The sequence below is a fragment of the Vicugna pacos genome, chromosome 35 (genome assembly GCF_048564905.1).
Source record: "Vicugna pacos chromosome 35, VicPac4, whole genome shotgun sequence".
In the NCBI taxonomy this organism is placed as follows: domain Eukaryota; kingdom Metazoa; phylum Chordata; class Mammalia; order Artiodactyla; family Camelidae; genus Vicugna; species Vicugna pacos.
The window spans coordinates 26,715,051-26,732,142 of record NC_133021.1 but is presented as its reverse complement, the minus strand read 5'-3'; the positions used below and the strand labels follow the sequence as shown (position 1 = coordinate 26,732,142).

Sequence of the window (17,092 nt, the reverse complement as noted above, 5' to 3'; positions counted from 1 at the left end):
AATAAGTAGGAGAGGCAAGGCATACTTGGCACTTTCCACTTAGAATAAACTCTTTTGTGTTTTTCTGTCTCTATCTTTATCTTTCTTTCTCCTAAGATTTAATCTATCCTGAGGGCTTCTGGTATATAATATGCAAGCTCCAGCCACTTAAAATCACTTCTGCTACTATTTCTTTCCCTCACACTGCCAAGAAGCCTTAGGGAATTTTTTTAATATTCTCATCAAAAACTGTTTCTGAAATTTAAGTTGGCGTTTTCCCCTTTCCTAATTTATTTAAATCTGTGCTCATTAATATCTTCATGTTATAATCAGTGCTGATGGATAAAGTGCTTTTCTCTTCTCACCCTTCTCTTAAGTAGAGAAAACACAGATTTCCTTCAAGTTGAAAGTCCCGTGTGCCATAAATGATGCACTTGAGTCACGTTCCAGACAGGTGCAAATTTGTTTCCCTGACATAGAACAGAGTATAGCTCCCCAGTCTTGATCAGGAGGAGCAAAGAGGGGAGTTGCAACTACTTAGCCAGCTTTCCTCCATGAATCTCCACTTAAGGAAATAAATCATTGTCTCTTATTAACCTCCAAGCAATACAGAGGCGGTTAAATATCTGCCTTGCCCTCCTGCCTTTATGAGCCTAATATATATATATATATTATATATAATATTTAAATATAATATATAGTCATTCATCTCAACACATAGTAGAAGAATTGCCTGTTTTGTTTCTATTTCAATGGAAAGTAGGTCTAATACTAAAGTGTTCAGTGATATTTTCATTCAAATCAATTTGGTGAAAGACTTTATAGTAATAAATGATGTGATTTAACAGTAAATGGAAAAAAATAGTTTAAATATCAAAAGATAGTACTAATGGAAGTTTCTGGGAAGTTCCTAGTGATGTGATCAGTATAAATTTTTTATCTTCCAAAACAGCCAGATAAAAACAGACAGAACAACTGGAAATCAAAATCAAAAACCTGTGAATATTTACAACAAAACTAGGTGATAATTTATGTCCAAAATATAAATATGAATCCTCAAATATAGTAGATTATACCCAACCACCAATAACCACAAGACCTGAGTGTTGTCAGTATGTGTGTGAGAGAAAGCAAAAGATGGCAATAAGGTATCCAGTAGGCCTGAAAGCAGATAAAAAAAAAAATCACAAAATAGCCAATAGGCATTGACTGGAAAAAACAGCAGGCTACCATGAGCACAGCAGCCAGAAGTGGGCAGGGCATGTGCCAACCCTGGTCGCAAGTGAGTGCACGGGACCGCGTAAGAATTTCTGAAGGGACTAGAATGGTTTGGCTCAAGAAATTCTCAAATCTGACCCTCCAGGACCATCTTCCATGACCCTGCCCACACTAGAAGAAAATCTTGGGAGTAGATTCAGAATTGAGAAGGGTAGAGACAGCAGAGATCTTTTTTTCAAAAAGGGAAGGAGAGAAGGTTCATATTAAAGTTAGGCAGGGAAACAGAGTCAGGAAATGCCAGAAAGCAAGCCAGCATATGTTTTTAATACAATTGAAGAACAACAAAGAGGGAGCTCTGAAACCTTTGATGTTCAACTACCCTTCTTTCTGAAAGTACAGGGAAACTAAATGTGAATAAAAATTAGCAGAAGAAAAATTTGTAGGTGAAATCCCTGCAAAGATACTATAATTTAAAGAGAATAAAGAGCAGAATGATGTCCCTGCAGACAGTGAAAGCATATCAGAAAGACACGCTTTAAAAAATCAAATGAAAACTCTAATGTACTATTTCAAAACTTGCTAAAAAGTGTTAAAAAAAAAAAAGATGCATAACATTAAAGAATGTACATAAAGAACAACCCAAACTGTCACTAGATAAACTAAAACATGTGGTGCATAGCCTTAAGAATTAGCAATAAAGAAAAAAATCATTTTGGAAATGAGAGAAAAAAACGAGAATAACAGAAGAACAAATAAACCCAGTTCTTAGAGACCTAGGAGAAATCAAAGATTAAAAGGAAGACAAATTTTAAAGTTGAAAAGAACTAAAGGAGATGAAAAAAGATCTGAGAGATGACAAATTTTGAAGATTTATAAAGAATATCTAACATATGGATAATAGGAACCCCTAAAGAAGAAAACAAAAGTGATAAGTAAATAAAGAATTTTATAAACTCTACGATTTTTACAAAATTCTTGCACCTTGAAAAAAATCTTAATATTGAAAGAATGCAGTGTGTACTTCAAATTATTGACAAAAATAACCAACACTGAGATTTATTCTAGTATGGTCACAGAGTGAGTTTTTTTAAAGAAAGGAAATCCATTGTGCACTTGGATGAATGGAACACCTGAGTTATAAGGGAAGGTGGAATCAGATAATCATCAAAGTGTTTGACAGTAATTTTTTAAGCCAGAGGAAAATGGTGTAACAATATTAAAGGAAAGAATATGTAAGCCAAGATTTTATATCCAACTAAACTAACCTTCAAGGATAAAGGGCACAGTAAACTATTACTAATATACAAGAACTCTGGCAATATTGTTTTCATGAGCTCTTCCTGAGAAACCTATTAGGGAAGAACTTCAGATAAACAAAATGACAAAAGAGACATCAAACTAGAACTGGTAAACTCAGTTCAGCCTTCTGGTGCCACTCAGATATTTCTACACACTTTCCTCATATGACTCTCCTTTGTGCATCTGAAGGTGGCAGTTGCTGTGACACACATCTCACATTTGAACTTGCTTCACCTGGTGACAAACATTTTGGAAATGTTTAGAAAGTGTTTACATTATTTTTCCTGTATGTTAACTCCATTTATATTTTTAAATCCAGTTGCTAATATACAACTAATATAATGTTATTTGTCAATTATATGCCAATTTAAAAAATAAATATAATTGCTAATGTATACATGCATGATATTATTTATATAATAATCTAATATTACATATTATGTATATTATATGACAGTGTGTATAATTTATATATGTACATTCTATTCTCCCATTTGTTGAGTGTCAAAATAATACAGATAATTATACTAGATATAATTTATTGTTGCTTTTGATCTGGCATATATTGTATTGAGTGTTTTATATTTGTAAATGTCTGAGCCTTATATAAACCATTAAAAAGAGGTGAATTTAAATAGTACAGATGACTAACTATCCACCATAATTCATGCTCCCAAATCCATGGTAGAGAGTTATGGCTGGTGAGTAATTGTGCAAGTTAAGATTACCTTTCCCATGCTCTGTCGCGTCTGAGTGTAGCCATATGATTACGAATCACCACCAGTAAGCAATGTGTGCCGCTTTTTAAGTCAAGGCTTTTAAGAATTGAATGTGCCTTTGACATCCCTTCCCTCCTCATCCACCAACTGGATACGCAGTTCCTAGGGGCTGGAGAAGCCAAGATGGAAAAAGCCCGATCCATGTATGGAAGGAAGTTGCTGCTTATAGGAACACTTGTCTTGGACTATAATGTGAGCAAGAAATAAACATCAATTTATTAAGCCATTGAGAAAATTACAGGAAAGATTATGAATAGAAAAAACAGTTCCCATCTAGTGGATGCAAAGCCACATAAGAAATTTATTAGAATAATGAAAAATCAGGGAGAATCATTGGGCTAGATATGTTTTGGCAAACAACATAATTGCAGTAGAATTTGTTTAGAAATTGAGGTACATAAAAAAGGAACCAGATGGACTGAAAACCACTGAGGATATTGGGCAAAGTCAAATCAAAGGAAAACTGAGGTGGTAAATATATTGATAGTGACAAATCTAAATGTAAAACAAATGAAATTATAGGGCAAATGACTATAAGAGCAGAAAGTTATACAAGAAAGATACTGTCTAGAAAAAGTTACAAGAGTACAGAGAAGGAAAAGCAATATAAAATATATTTTAAAAAACTAAACAGTTATATTTTTGGATTTAAATTTTTATTTACCAACTGTAAAATCTATTTAGCAGAATATATTTAGTATAATTGGAAAACTTAGTATATATATATATTTTTTTTTTAATGAAATGATTTGTGGTATTTCAATGGGACAAATAAGTAACCAGAGATTATGAGAAATAAAATTATTTTCTGTTAACTCTGGTTAATAGATGAAACTAACTCATCAGTTCTTTCAAGGGACTGACTTTAAAACTAAATCCAAAAGGCTTTCCTTAGTGTAAGTATTATTTTATTTTACTTCTTGGTAAACTTTAATAACAACATTGTAGTTCCAAGGGACAGCACATCTGTCTCGTTCATTGTTTTTATCCCCAGGACAAGCACAGTGCTTAGTAAATGTTTGCTGAATAAACAGTCTTATCTAAAATAATCCAAGTGGAGCTTCAATAAACAGAATCAGGAAATGACAGAAAGTTGAAGGTAGAAGGAAATTTCAGGAAAAAGCAAATGCAGTGATTCACAACTTTTTGCACGACATGTCTTACCTAAAGAAAAGTTAAACTCCATTTTCCTGAATAAACATTTGTATGCTTGGAAATAGAAGCACTCTTTAAATCGCAACACTGATATAAGACCTGATACATTCAGATATTTTTAATTCAAATCTCATTGGAATATTTTAATTGAGTCATTCTCCATATGTTTTAAAGGCATAAAATTACAGTTGAATTAAAACTGTTTCTCTTTTTAAAAATTATTGGCACATATTTATCAGGTGTAAGGCCAACGGGAGGCTGGAGGCTCACAGTAAGCAGAGAGCCAGTGTTTGTCCAGTTTTGCAGTTTATACATAAGATCATGGATAACAAGAGATGGGAAGTGATTTGCCTGAGGCCTTCGTGTCTGACAGTAACAGAACCAGGAACCAGTTAAAAGCAGCTGAAAGAATGCCGTGCAAAGAGGACAGACTTTACATAAGTTTTGTGACATTTTTGTCAATTCCTCAACCCCTCTGTGTAATCCAACCAGGAATTAAAACCAAATTTGCTGGCTCCCAAACTGCCTTCATTGGCATAGTGTTAAAGGCCCTATTTTTTAAAAGATGGTTATTAGTTTTAGCCAAAAATTGTATAAATACCAAAATGTATTGAAGGTATTCATTTTTTCCCATTCCTACTTTCTTGTATTTTTTGGAGAGGTTTATTTATTTCCCATACCTACTCACATTTCTTAAGCAAATATTGCTGGGTTTTCCAAATGTGAAGAGGAAGGAAAAAAGTGATTTAAAGTGATCTAAATTATTCACAAGCCATAGTATCAACCCCTGGATATAATACCATTGATTGTGCAATGAAGAGTCATTTCTATAGGTTCCAACTGGTCTCTCTCAGACATCTGGCTGTTTTAGTTCCTTTTCTTTTTTGTTTTTTCATTTTTAAAATGTTGTGAACATTACAACCAGGGCTGTAACTTGGCTCACATCATATCATTAGAATGGTTATCATTACTTCTTTATCACAGGATGAATGAATGTCTTGCGCTTTCAACTAAGCTTTGGTGGAAATTACATGAATTTTTGTAAAGGATAGTAATGAACATCGCTGGAGGCTGGACGTGAGGCATGATTAAGCACTGATATTAGTCAGTTACAATATCGTATGAGAACTGTTATAAGTGCGTCTGTAATACTTCTACAACTGATCTTGTACAGCAGAGATCCCTTAACGTTTATTTTCCTGCTCTGTAAGTATTATTTTATGCCCCTTCTCAGGATCTGAATTATTTTTTGACTTTTTTATTGACGTATAGTTGATTTACAGGATTATATTAATTTCAGTGGTACAGCAGTGTTACTCAGAATTTTTATGGGTGGGTTCATAACCATTTTTAGGTCAACTTCTGAATTGATTCAGAAAGAGATAGTATGTATCCAGAATTCTAAAATAAATACACCAAGTTTCTCAAAGTAAAAAAATACCATTATGGATATCTGTTTTTCAATACAGTACCTTAAAGAGGTAAAAAGTTTGCCCTTTGCCTTTTGAATTTTTCCTACAAATTTTAATTTTATTTAAACATATACAAATTTAACACATGGCATGAAATACCAGTCAAATATTACAGGTTGATTTTTGCCCTGGTTTGATTGATTCACATTACTCTCAACCCTCCAATGAATTGTGCCCACCCTTGGATTCCATGGCATAAACCGTTCAATTGGGCTGTTTCATAATCTTGTGATTAAATGTGGATTAAAGCATGCAATCCCTTTAAGGCAGAAAATAGCTCAACACTTAGCACTCCTAAGGTCACGACTAATTAGAATTTAACTTGCCACCTTCTGTGACCTCCCTTAGAAGCACAGTGATGCTCCAGCTACAACTTACTTTGTGAGGACAGCCTCTTGGGGACCACGGCCAGTACTGCTGTTGTTCAGAGCAGCACTAACTCACATTTGACTTTTATTAGAACATTTATGACCAGAGCAGCATTGTCCCGTCGTTCTTTCAGCCCAGTCACTGGGCACCAGTGAGCTGGCCTGTTTTCACACTCATTGCAGATTCCTTTTCCTCAGAGCAAATTGCTTGTCTAATAGCAAATTATTACCCCATTTTAGTAGAAAACAACCACTTGTGGCAGTGTGGTTCAAAAACTCAAGAGATACTGCCAAACGCAGTATCAGCATGATATTATGAGCTTGTGCTAAAGCAGAAGGGAAAATCAGTTAAAACTGAAGCTTCTGTTTGTGAAATGCAATCTGGTAGTTGCTCTTAATACCGCAGGGGTGTAACTAGGGGAAACATGCATCCGAGTTTATGTCAGTTGTCTATTATAGTCAGTAATAGTTCTTCCATTCACTCTCAACATGTCCTAATTTGGACAATGTCATATGGTCACCCTGTGTATCATCATCTTTACCAGCTTATTATATAAGTAAAATTATAGAACATAAAAACTTTGAAGGTCAAATAGCCACACAGGAATTTAGTAATAAAACAAGGAACATCAAAGGTATGACCAGTGCAGAACAGTGCAGTCAAGTACTGCCAAATTCTTAGGAAAGAGAGGAGATTAATCAGCGGGAATTTCATTAAAGAAATAGTATTTGAGCTGAGTCTTGAAAGATGACCATGCTGTGCGTAAGCAAAGAGGAAGAAGTAGTGACATTTCACATGGAAGAGGGGTATGTTATGATTTTACAAAAGCGTTAAATCAAGAAAGGGCAAGATGGATTGATTTGTTCAACTATAGATTGATATCTATGGACAAGTACTAGGAATAGTTTTAATATAGATGGAGGTTACATGTGACAAGCTTTGACAAAATCTGGGCTTCATTCTACAGGCAGTGAGAATCAGTGATGTAATAAAGAAGTAGAAATTGAAAATGCCATTGGAGAAGAGGGCTGGAGACAGCAGGAAAAGAGAGAAGGGACCTACAGAGGAGTATAAGAAAGCTGTATCGGCAGTCCGTGTGTGAGTTGAGAGCTGGGAATTGAATTAGGGTATTAATAGAAGGAACAGAATGGGGTTCACTCAAAAGTCACATGAAGGAAGACAGAATTTAGCAGTTTTCATCTGCTTAAAGTTTTATCTCTGAAAGTATTTTCAATTAATTATCTTTGATTCTCACTGTTCCCAAATGAGGTCCATACATGTAGGCATTATTATATTCCTATTTTACAGAGAAGGTAGCTGAAAGTCCAAGAAATTAGCCAATTTCCAAAACTCCTGGAGCTAATTAGTGGTAAAGGTGGAGACAGTGGCCTGATTCTCTGCACTGAATGTATGGGTTGAGGAAGAAGGAATCAAAGATACTTTCAAAGCTCAAAATCTGAGATACTAGAAAATTAAATTTTCTAGCCACCGAATTAGAAACCTTAGAAGACAAAATTAGTTTAGGAAAGAAAATGAGGGGTGGATTGGAGGCATGTTTGGTTCTAACTGATGGTCAACTCACAGTTGGGCCTCTTCAAAAAAGCAACTGAAGAAAAGGAACAGATTAACGCAAAGCAGTCGGCTGAGAAAATATGGAATTGAACCCCAAGAGAACAAAGATTGCTGTGGGAATGAGAGAGCAAGGAACTGGTGGATCTCCTGGGACAATGTTAACATTTAGTGTTTATAAACCAGGAAAGGAGACAAGTGTAAGAAGAAAAAACAAAACAAAAGCAAACATAACAAAAATAAACAAACGCAAGATCTAAGAGGATGTACCATCACAGAGAGCCAGCAGAAGGGAGAGGGTCAAGAATGAAGTGGAGGCAGCCGTGTGAGACACCAAAGACTTAAAAGAAGAAAAGATAGAAACTTGATGAAAAGATTATTTGTAACCTGAGAGAATGCAGCATCAAGAGAAGAAGCAGAATCAGATTTAAGGGAGTGAAATGGTTTGTAATGTGAAGGCTGTGGATTCAGCCAGACATTGAAGAGAGATTTAGTGCTGAGGATACAAAGAAACATCGAGTAAAGGTAGTTTGAGGGTTTTTGTGGTTGTTTTTCTGATGTTGAGTGTAGGCATAAGGTAAAGAAGCAATGAAAGGAGTGTTTTTTAGTAACTTCATGGCAGAGACAGGATTGAGGAGGAAATGCGATTAACTGTGTAACAGAGGAAGACCTTCTTTTTATTTCAGATAACGAGCAAGGATGAGTAGTCATAAAGGTGTTAGTGAAGAGAGCGGGAAAGGATTGGCATCTTCTTAATGGATTAATCTTCTCAGTAAAAATGGGTGATGAAATACAAGACTGAGAAAGACAGCCCAGGGTTGGGATTGGAGGCAGTTTGGGCGCATCATACAGATTTAACAAGAGGGAATTGATCAGGTTTTGCAATTAAAAGAGTGTGATTCATTGGGGCTGGATTAACTCGAATATGTGACTTTTTTCTGTAATAGTTATGACTGCTTGGGGTCTGGAATAGGGAAATGTAGAAGGTGAGGATTTAAGACAAGGGTGGGAGAACTTAATCTAAAGGAATTAAAGGCCGTACCTGCCATGAGATGGCCAGGCCTCAGAGGTGGCTGTTTTAATTGAGCTGAGGAAGAAGGAGCAATATAGAAGGGATGAAAGTGAATATTTTCAAAATGATCTGGGAGGATCCCCAAGGAAGAGAATGTTAAAGTTATTAAAGTTGCTGCAGTGGGTAAAGTAAAGAAGGGGAAAAAACAAAGCTCTCAAAACCAGTGGCTGAAGTTTTGTAAAGACCTAGAGTGAGTCCAGCAAGTACCATCAAGGCTGCACTGATGGAGAACTTCATTCTGTCCTTTGTCTTCATATTCAATCTGTTCATGAAACCATCCCTGGTAACTCAAATCCAAAGGAAGGCCTCAGCTGGCTCCATAGCTCAGGGGTTAGAGCACTGGTCTTGCAAAGGAAGGCCCCTTTCCTCAAAACTTACAACATTACCTTTCAAAACTTTCGGCAGATACTTGACTTAACGCTGAGTCATCAAATCTCTTGTCCGTGCGTTCAAGGTTTTGCATGCAAATACCTCATTTCCCCTAAATACTATGAACGCCTTGAGTTTAGTGTCGTGTTTTAGGTGCTTAAATAGCAGTTTTATTGGCTGACAGAATGTCCTTGTACCTACATGAACGCACTACTAGTCATTGTCATTTGGGGCAACCATGTGGCCAATAATGGGCTGAAGTCAAAAGAGGAATAAAGGAATCTGGATGCTGAATCTCTCTCATGGGGCATGAACTAGAGAAGAAGATCAATGCAAGTCAGTACAGACACTCTGGGGGCCCCTTGTGCATCGAGGAACCAGGGGCGGAGCTTCCAGAGCACCCTGCCACAGGTACAGGTCGTACGAAAAGGGGGTGCATTGTCTACAGAGAATAGTATGATCATAGTAAAACTGACTACAATACAGTGAGCTTTTTATTAGCACTGTGTGCCCGAAATTCTAAATTATGTTCAAAACTTTTGCTGATCTGATGTCTAAAAAGTTGGCTCAGTTAACTGTCGAGTTTTACTAACATCGTATATATGCAAACTTCACCTCAGCACAGTTTTCTTATTTTTCCTGTAGTAAGTACTGTCTTCTACATGGAAGTTAATGCAGAGAACTCCCAGTTACACACTCGGCCCCGATAGCAGACTCAGCTGAACACATTCATGTAAAGAATAAATGAATTCTTATGAGCTGTGGCTCTAAGAATTTGGAGTCCTTTGTAAGTGTTCAGGGTCAACGGGTCTCCAACCCACATCGTACTGCACGTATCTGTGTTAAAACAGTAGATTCCAAATAAAGGATGGTAGCATGCAATATGGCTGTAAAGACAAAGAAAAAAGAACTTGAGTTACTTCAGTTCCATTATTGCAAAGTGCAAGTCATTCTCTGAACCTGGTGTTCGTTCATTTGGCAATATTCCCTCCTGTGTCTTCCCCCTCTCCCTTCTTTTTTTTTTTTTCAAAAATGCACTGTCATTCTATTTTCCCTTTTTGTACAGTAATATTTCTTTTGTTTTCTATTTGTAATATTTTTTGCTGGCTCAATTCTATCTACGATGTTCAAAACAGGAAGGTTTTCACCATAGGCTTCCTTTCTGGCCATTATTATTTTTCATTTCCTTTGGTGATTATTACTGAAAATAATGTTGTCTTGCAAAGGAAGCGGATGTTACAAAAAGAATCTACTCCAGATGTCAAATATCTTCAGTGCACCACCACTGTGCCTGTTTCAGAGTTGAACAGATATGACTTTGACCCCAAGGGGTATGCACAACCACAGTGTGTGCTAACGAGTGGTAAGAGATGTAGAGAAAATATCTGGAAATGTCTGGGACAACACAGGAGAAAGAGAAGTGACCTCTAATCTAGAGGTAATCTGGAGTAGGGGATACTTCAGAAAGCTTTCTTAGAAATAATGTGGAATGGATAGTGTTATGTAAGTCAAGGTGATGAAGTAAGTCGTGTTCCAGGTTAGGGGAGACCACAGGCAAAGACTCAGAATAGCAAAGTATGGGAAAGAAAGTGGTTCTCAACCCTCACACTGTGTCTGATTGACCTGAAGAACTTCTCAAAAAAAAATTACACCTGCTTGAACCCCGTTGAGAGATTTTAAATCAATTGACCAACGTGGGCCTTGACTGCAGTACCATTTTATTTTTTAATCTCCCCAGATGATGTTATTTTTAGTCACGTCTGAAATTCAATGGACTATGAAGAAATACACAAAGGACATTAAGCCTTTGAAATGTATGACTGAAAGATGTTTCTTCTTATGTTGACGCATTCGTACTTAGCAGCCAATGGAGAATCACTTTTTGTTGTTGTTTTAAGAATACTTTAGCTTTCAGAAAATCGTGTGAATAATATGATAGCTGTCCTTCACATGCTTGGGACAATTTTCATTTTGGACATGTACCAACTGTGATTATATTAACTAATTCTCAATTATATAGCTCAGCTCTAGAATGAAGGCAGCAGACCAATGGCAAGTAATAATTCTAGACTGCAAAAGAGGCAACTGTAGGACAGTAAGACAACTTCCACATGGGCAAAAGCAACCAAAATAGAGTGAGTACAGAATGTGTTAGGAAAAAAAAAAAAAAACACCCAGGATTTGCTTCAGACAAGAGTTACTGCATGGAATTCTTGGCCACACCGGAAGATAGACCAATCCATTAGAGTTCCTCTTTTCAAGGAAAAAGTGACTTACAATTCATGAAGCAAAGAGACCCAGCCACAGACAGGAGTCATTTATTTGAATTGGATTGCAAGTCTGACTGTCCAGGGCACAGACATGGTTGTATTTCCCTATGGATGGGGTTGCCAAATAAAATACAGGATGCTTAGATAGATTTGAATTTCAAATAAACAATGAATAATTTTTTTTAGTATAAGTATGTCCCAGGAAGTATAGTTTAAAAAAAATTCCTCATTGTTTGTAAAGAATGCTCCTGTTTGAAGAGAATGTAGAGAGCCACTCCCCCTGCTCTGCAGGGTGTGTCCTTGTTAGAAATGCAGAGTCCCAGGCCTCCCCCCAGACCTGATGAATCAGAATTCGCAGTTGAACAAGATCCCTTGTGATTTGTAGGCAAGTGTAGGAAATGCAGATTTACTTCTATAGTTTCTAAAAACACGTGCTCGGGGAGGGACAGGATCCGTGGGCCCCTCAGGGCTCAGGGAGTGTGTTAAGCGTTGGGTGGGTTCTTTCATCACGATGAAGAGAGACCCACTCTGAGTGATCCTGTCTGGGCTTCCAGGTGAATTGTCATTGGAATAAAGGGTTGTGGCTTAAATTTTTTAATTAAAAAAAGAAAAGAAAAGTTTGAAGAAACAGTCATGTGGTTCGTTTCATTTTCCAAATGGGGAAATTTAAACAACAAAACATGTGACTGTGTCTGACTAAGCCCTGTCCTGGGAAGTGATGCTCTCCCAGCCTCAGGATCCCAGCCTCTTTCCTCTGCCCTCTGTTTTCTGAAGAAAGCAGCACAACATCCTAGAAATTTCAGAACAGCTGCTTGCCAAGTGCCATCAAGCACCACGCGGGTCTTCTAGCTGGGCCTTGAATTTCAAAGTGGGCCCCTTGTCTTTCACACTCATGTCTAGCGAGTTCCTTTCAAGGGGTCATCTAACCCCAAAAAAGCACGGTCTGCTCCGCTCTCCCAGCTGGGAGACAGGTCTCCAGACGCAGCTTTGTTTACGCGGCTGACGGAGGGTACCCTGCAGGTTTGTTTGTGGATCTTTCAGCTAATTATCTTGCCACAGACCATTGAGACAGCTCTGGATAACTGTTCACTTAATAGTTCCAAAGGAGTAATTAGGGACAATACCTGCTTGCAGCCGTCCCCACCCACCCACCGCTGGTGCTGATGCATTAGGATAAACACTTATTTCTGAATGTGATTAATCGCATAAATAATACTCAGAAATGAAATTAGAGGACACCCACGCATCACACCCAGCCTGGTTGTGAGGCGTGACATCCTGCGTCTCTGTACTGAATTAGCATTACGGTCTGGTTTGAATTTTTCAATTTTCAGCGTACATCCTGTTCTGTTAGCAAGTGACCCTGTGGCCCTTATCCATTTCTGTAACAATTTGAATTGGCCATTCTAAAAAGAACACAGATTTGGGCATGCCTACACCTGGACAAAGAAGTATTAGATGCTAGACTGTGGCCTGTCACACTTCATGGCAAAGCCAGACACTATGCCCAGGTTTCTAGACCCCTGTGTCCCCTGCATGGATGCCTTATTTTATAGCACCAATTAAAACTAAACGCTCAGTCATTCCACGGAAGCACGGAAGTCACAGAACTGCCCCCTTGTTTTCATTTATAAGGAAATCTCTGAACAACTGCAGCTTGACCTAGAAAAACAACTTCAGTTAGGACTAACTTATACAGATTTCCTTTACATTTAGGGATCCTAAATGTTAGTGAAGGGGAAGGCAGGAGGGACCATGATCAGAAGAACCACAACTCACAAGTAGTTTTTAAGTCATTTTTTCTCTCTCCGATGTTCAAGTCAGTTATCTCAGGCAAGATCCTGCAGTTTTAGAGGACGAATCCTCAGACATCATTTTACAGATAAGGAGACAAGGGCCCAGAGAAGTGAAGTGATTTATTTAAGATCATAGAATTGATTTGTGCTAGGTGAAAGCATTCTAGAAAGGAAACAGAATTCTGGTGAAGTTCTTATTCTGTTTGGCATTTTTAAGTCTAAAATTGAGATTCAAGGAATTGTAAAAAAACAAATGTAAAATCAAATATTTAAAACCCCAGTTGTATGGCATTTGTTAGATTTCATTGTAAATTTTAAGATATTATTATGAGAAATGTCCTCTGTGTTCATCTAGTCAAAAACTATAGGAGTAAAGATAAATTTTTCAGTTTTGCACCAATAAAATAGGAAATTTTACCTATTCTACTTTTATACCTATTCTATTTTGTTCATCTTTAGAATGTTTACTTGAAACCTATACTAAAGCTTACCTCAGTGTATCTCTTTCCCCTGAAATTATTTTCATCTCCCAAATGGAAACCATGTTCCTTCTATATGTTTCTTTGGTCATACGTTCTTCAACACCGCACCAGGCTAGACATTTCAGATGTTTTTAGTAAACAATCTGTGCATTCCCTTTGGCCCAGGAATTCCACTCCCGAGAGTTCACAAAAGGAACAGGTTAGAGATATTCCCATCAGGTTCGCAGCAAAGCTATTCATTGGAGCATTATTTTATTATCCAAAATTTGGGGGAAAAAATATCAAAATCGAATTGTATAAATCATGATTGATTTATAGATAGTAAAAATTAAAATAAAATTTTAAAATAATTCAAAATAATTCTGTAGAAGAATAGATCATAAGTTTTTTTCAGCGTGTACTTAATTGGAAGTAAAAGTTTATGAAACAGCATTTGCAATGATTTAATGTTTCTAGAAATGCACGGAAGTGCTGTGTGCTGATAGTTGAACCCAGTTATGTGTGGGTAGTGTGATCTCTAGTGACTTTAAGTCTTGTTGGAGTATTTTTTTTCTATGATGTGTAGTGGTAAATCAAGGGAATATTTTTAGGGATATGTAATTCAGAAAATAAGTTTGTACTGTGTCAACAGAGGAAGCTTCACTGTCCAACATTTTTGTACTATTTTGACGACCTCTGTGATGAGTTCACAAAGGACAGGATAAACACTTATCAATAACCGTGCAACCTTTTCACCTAAGACAGAATTACTAACTTGGTAACTTTGACTTATTAGCAGAATACTGAAGTTGTTGGTAATGTTATAGTTTAAGATTAAAATAAAATTATAGTTTAAGATTAAAATAAAAACAGAATCACATTCACAAAGTTCGAATGGGTTATACACATTTTAAGAACTAATTTCTATAGTGAGGAGAACTAACTTTGGAGGGAGATGTTTGGATCTCATTTTAAATCTCGAATCTGCCATTTTTTAGCTTCAGAGGTTTGGGCAAGAGGTAAGGAAATGATTAAGTTGCACATTAAATGAGATCATGTATGTAAATCACCTATTAACAGCGGGATATACAGTTAAGAGCCTAATAAAATACAACTTTCTCAAGCATCGTCATCAACATTCTCATCAATGATGGTCCTTTTTATCTTTTTATTGGGTAAATTTGACATTTATGTAAATTTAAGGCATAGAGCATGTTACTTTAATACATTTATATATTGTAATATAGTTGCTGTTATAATGACATTATATTATATTACATACTTATTTAAGTACCATCAATCTTATGTCCCCACCCCCCCCATTCCCTGATAACCACCGTTTTATTGTTTATTTTTTTAGCTGACTTTTTAAGATTCCACACATAAGTGATGTTATACAGTACCTACTATCTTTCTCTGTCTGACTTACCTCAGCGTAATGTGCTCAAGGTTCACCCATGCTGTCACAAGTGGCAGGATGTCCTCCTGTCCCATGGCAGAATAGTATTCCATCATGTACATATATCCACATCTTTTTTATCCATTCATCCACTGACAGACATTTGGGTTGTTTCCGTAGCGTGGCTTTTGCGAATAATGCAGCAATTTACATAGAAGTCACATTCATCTCATTAAACTCCTGTTTTCACTCCCTTTGGGTGTGTTCCCGGAAGTGGAATTGCTGTGTCATGTGGTCGATCCATGTTTCATTTTGTGAGGGATTTCCATGTTGTTTTCCATAGTGGTTGGGCTAATCTGCATTCCTACCCACAGTGTATGAGCATTCCCTTTTTACCACATCCTCACCAGCACTGGCTGTCTCTCGTCTTCTTGATGACAATCAGCATTCCTCTTTAATGGTCACCTATAGCACAATGTCTTTGTGTGTCGGGTTGTAAATTAGTGCTGGTTCCCAGGGCTGTACTTGCCAGCTGGACCCACGGCCCAGGTGGGCCTTGGAAGGTGGAGCCTTGGAAAAACTCGGTGGTGCTGCTTGACTCCGAGAAAGGCGAGGGCGGCTGTGCCCTAAGGAGCCCAGATGTGAAGTAACTGAAACCAGAGTGGGGGTTATAAACAGTGCGCATGTTGGCATTTTCCCACAAACAGGCGTGACCATAAATTACAGTGTCCTTCTCCCTAGAAACACTTAGTATATTTCCATTGACGATGATAATTTTTAGTTCCAGCAAAGACATATTATTTTGCCCTTTAGCTGTTTCAGTTTTAACATCTTTTGGACAGTAAAGATAATTCAGTTCCACTCACATCATGGGAATTAATCAGCTAATAAATATAAAGCATTCTGACCACACAATGTTATAGAGACAGTACATAATATTATTAGTAGACAGAATGCAATGACCGTAATTGGTATTTTTCCAGAAGGTAGAGCTAATACTCGTTCCTACCTGATGTGAGAGCCCTTTTAAAGCCATTAATCATTGACAGTGGAATGTAATTCGCAAATCTAGAAAGGTGCCAAATGCCACTATATCTACACTGATATGTAACATTTTGCACATTAAAATTCGTTAGACAGAAGTAAATTTTCTTTAATATTTATTGTTTGATTTACTCCAAAATAGCAGGCACTCTGATAAATGGAGTAAATGGGTAGTTTCTAGTGTCACCATGGCTGTGAAATGCATTTTAGTGCTTTCTGCTGCTGTAACTTAATAATTCATTTCAGCACTTCTGTTTGTAAATCACAGAAGGTTTGTTTGATGGACATAGTGCTGGGGGGAAATGCATGCCTTTTGTCAATGCAAATAACCTGTGTTTTAGGACCCGTGTCTAGGTGTGCAGTTACTTATATAGGCTTGAGATTGTCCACACCCTCTGAGGATAGATTCAGTTTTCAGAGCATGACTTCTGTTAATTCTCAAACACAAAAAGTCATCTATGGGAAGTCTCCACTTAATAAATTCTTAGCATATTAAAGTGATGGATCTTTTAGGTTTTTATTTATTTTTTTAAGGGCTTGGAAGTCTAGCACCAAATTCGAAGTGTACTTCTAAGAACTGTGTAGAATTTTATAGCCATATGTTTTTGAGCAAATTAATAAGTAAAATGAAGTGATATCATTATTAACTTCTAGAGAACAGAACATGTCAGCGGCTGTATATTAAGAAGGCTTGTTTTTTATGACTGTTCCTTTTGGCCTAGTTGTATTTGGACCCGTATGGAGTCTTTTAGACATAACTGTGCATAAGGCATAAACCGTGCCTTTGAGAAGCCCTCAATCCTATGGGGACAGGTATGGCCAAGGGACTGTCACCTGGGAG

At 37.0% G+C, this 17,092-nt stretch overlaps 1 protein-coding gene across 2 annotated transcripts in view; it reads left to right on the top strand.

The window, feature by feature from the left end:
* Nucleotides 1-17,092, top strand: part of PLXDC2 (plexin domain containing 2) — a 347,388-nt gene that overhangs the window by 307,797 nt on the left and 22,499 nt on the right. The window lies entirely within an intron of this gene.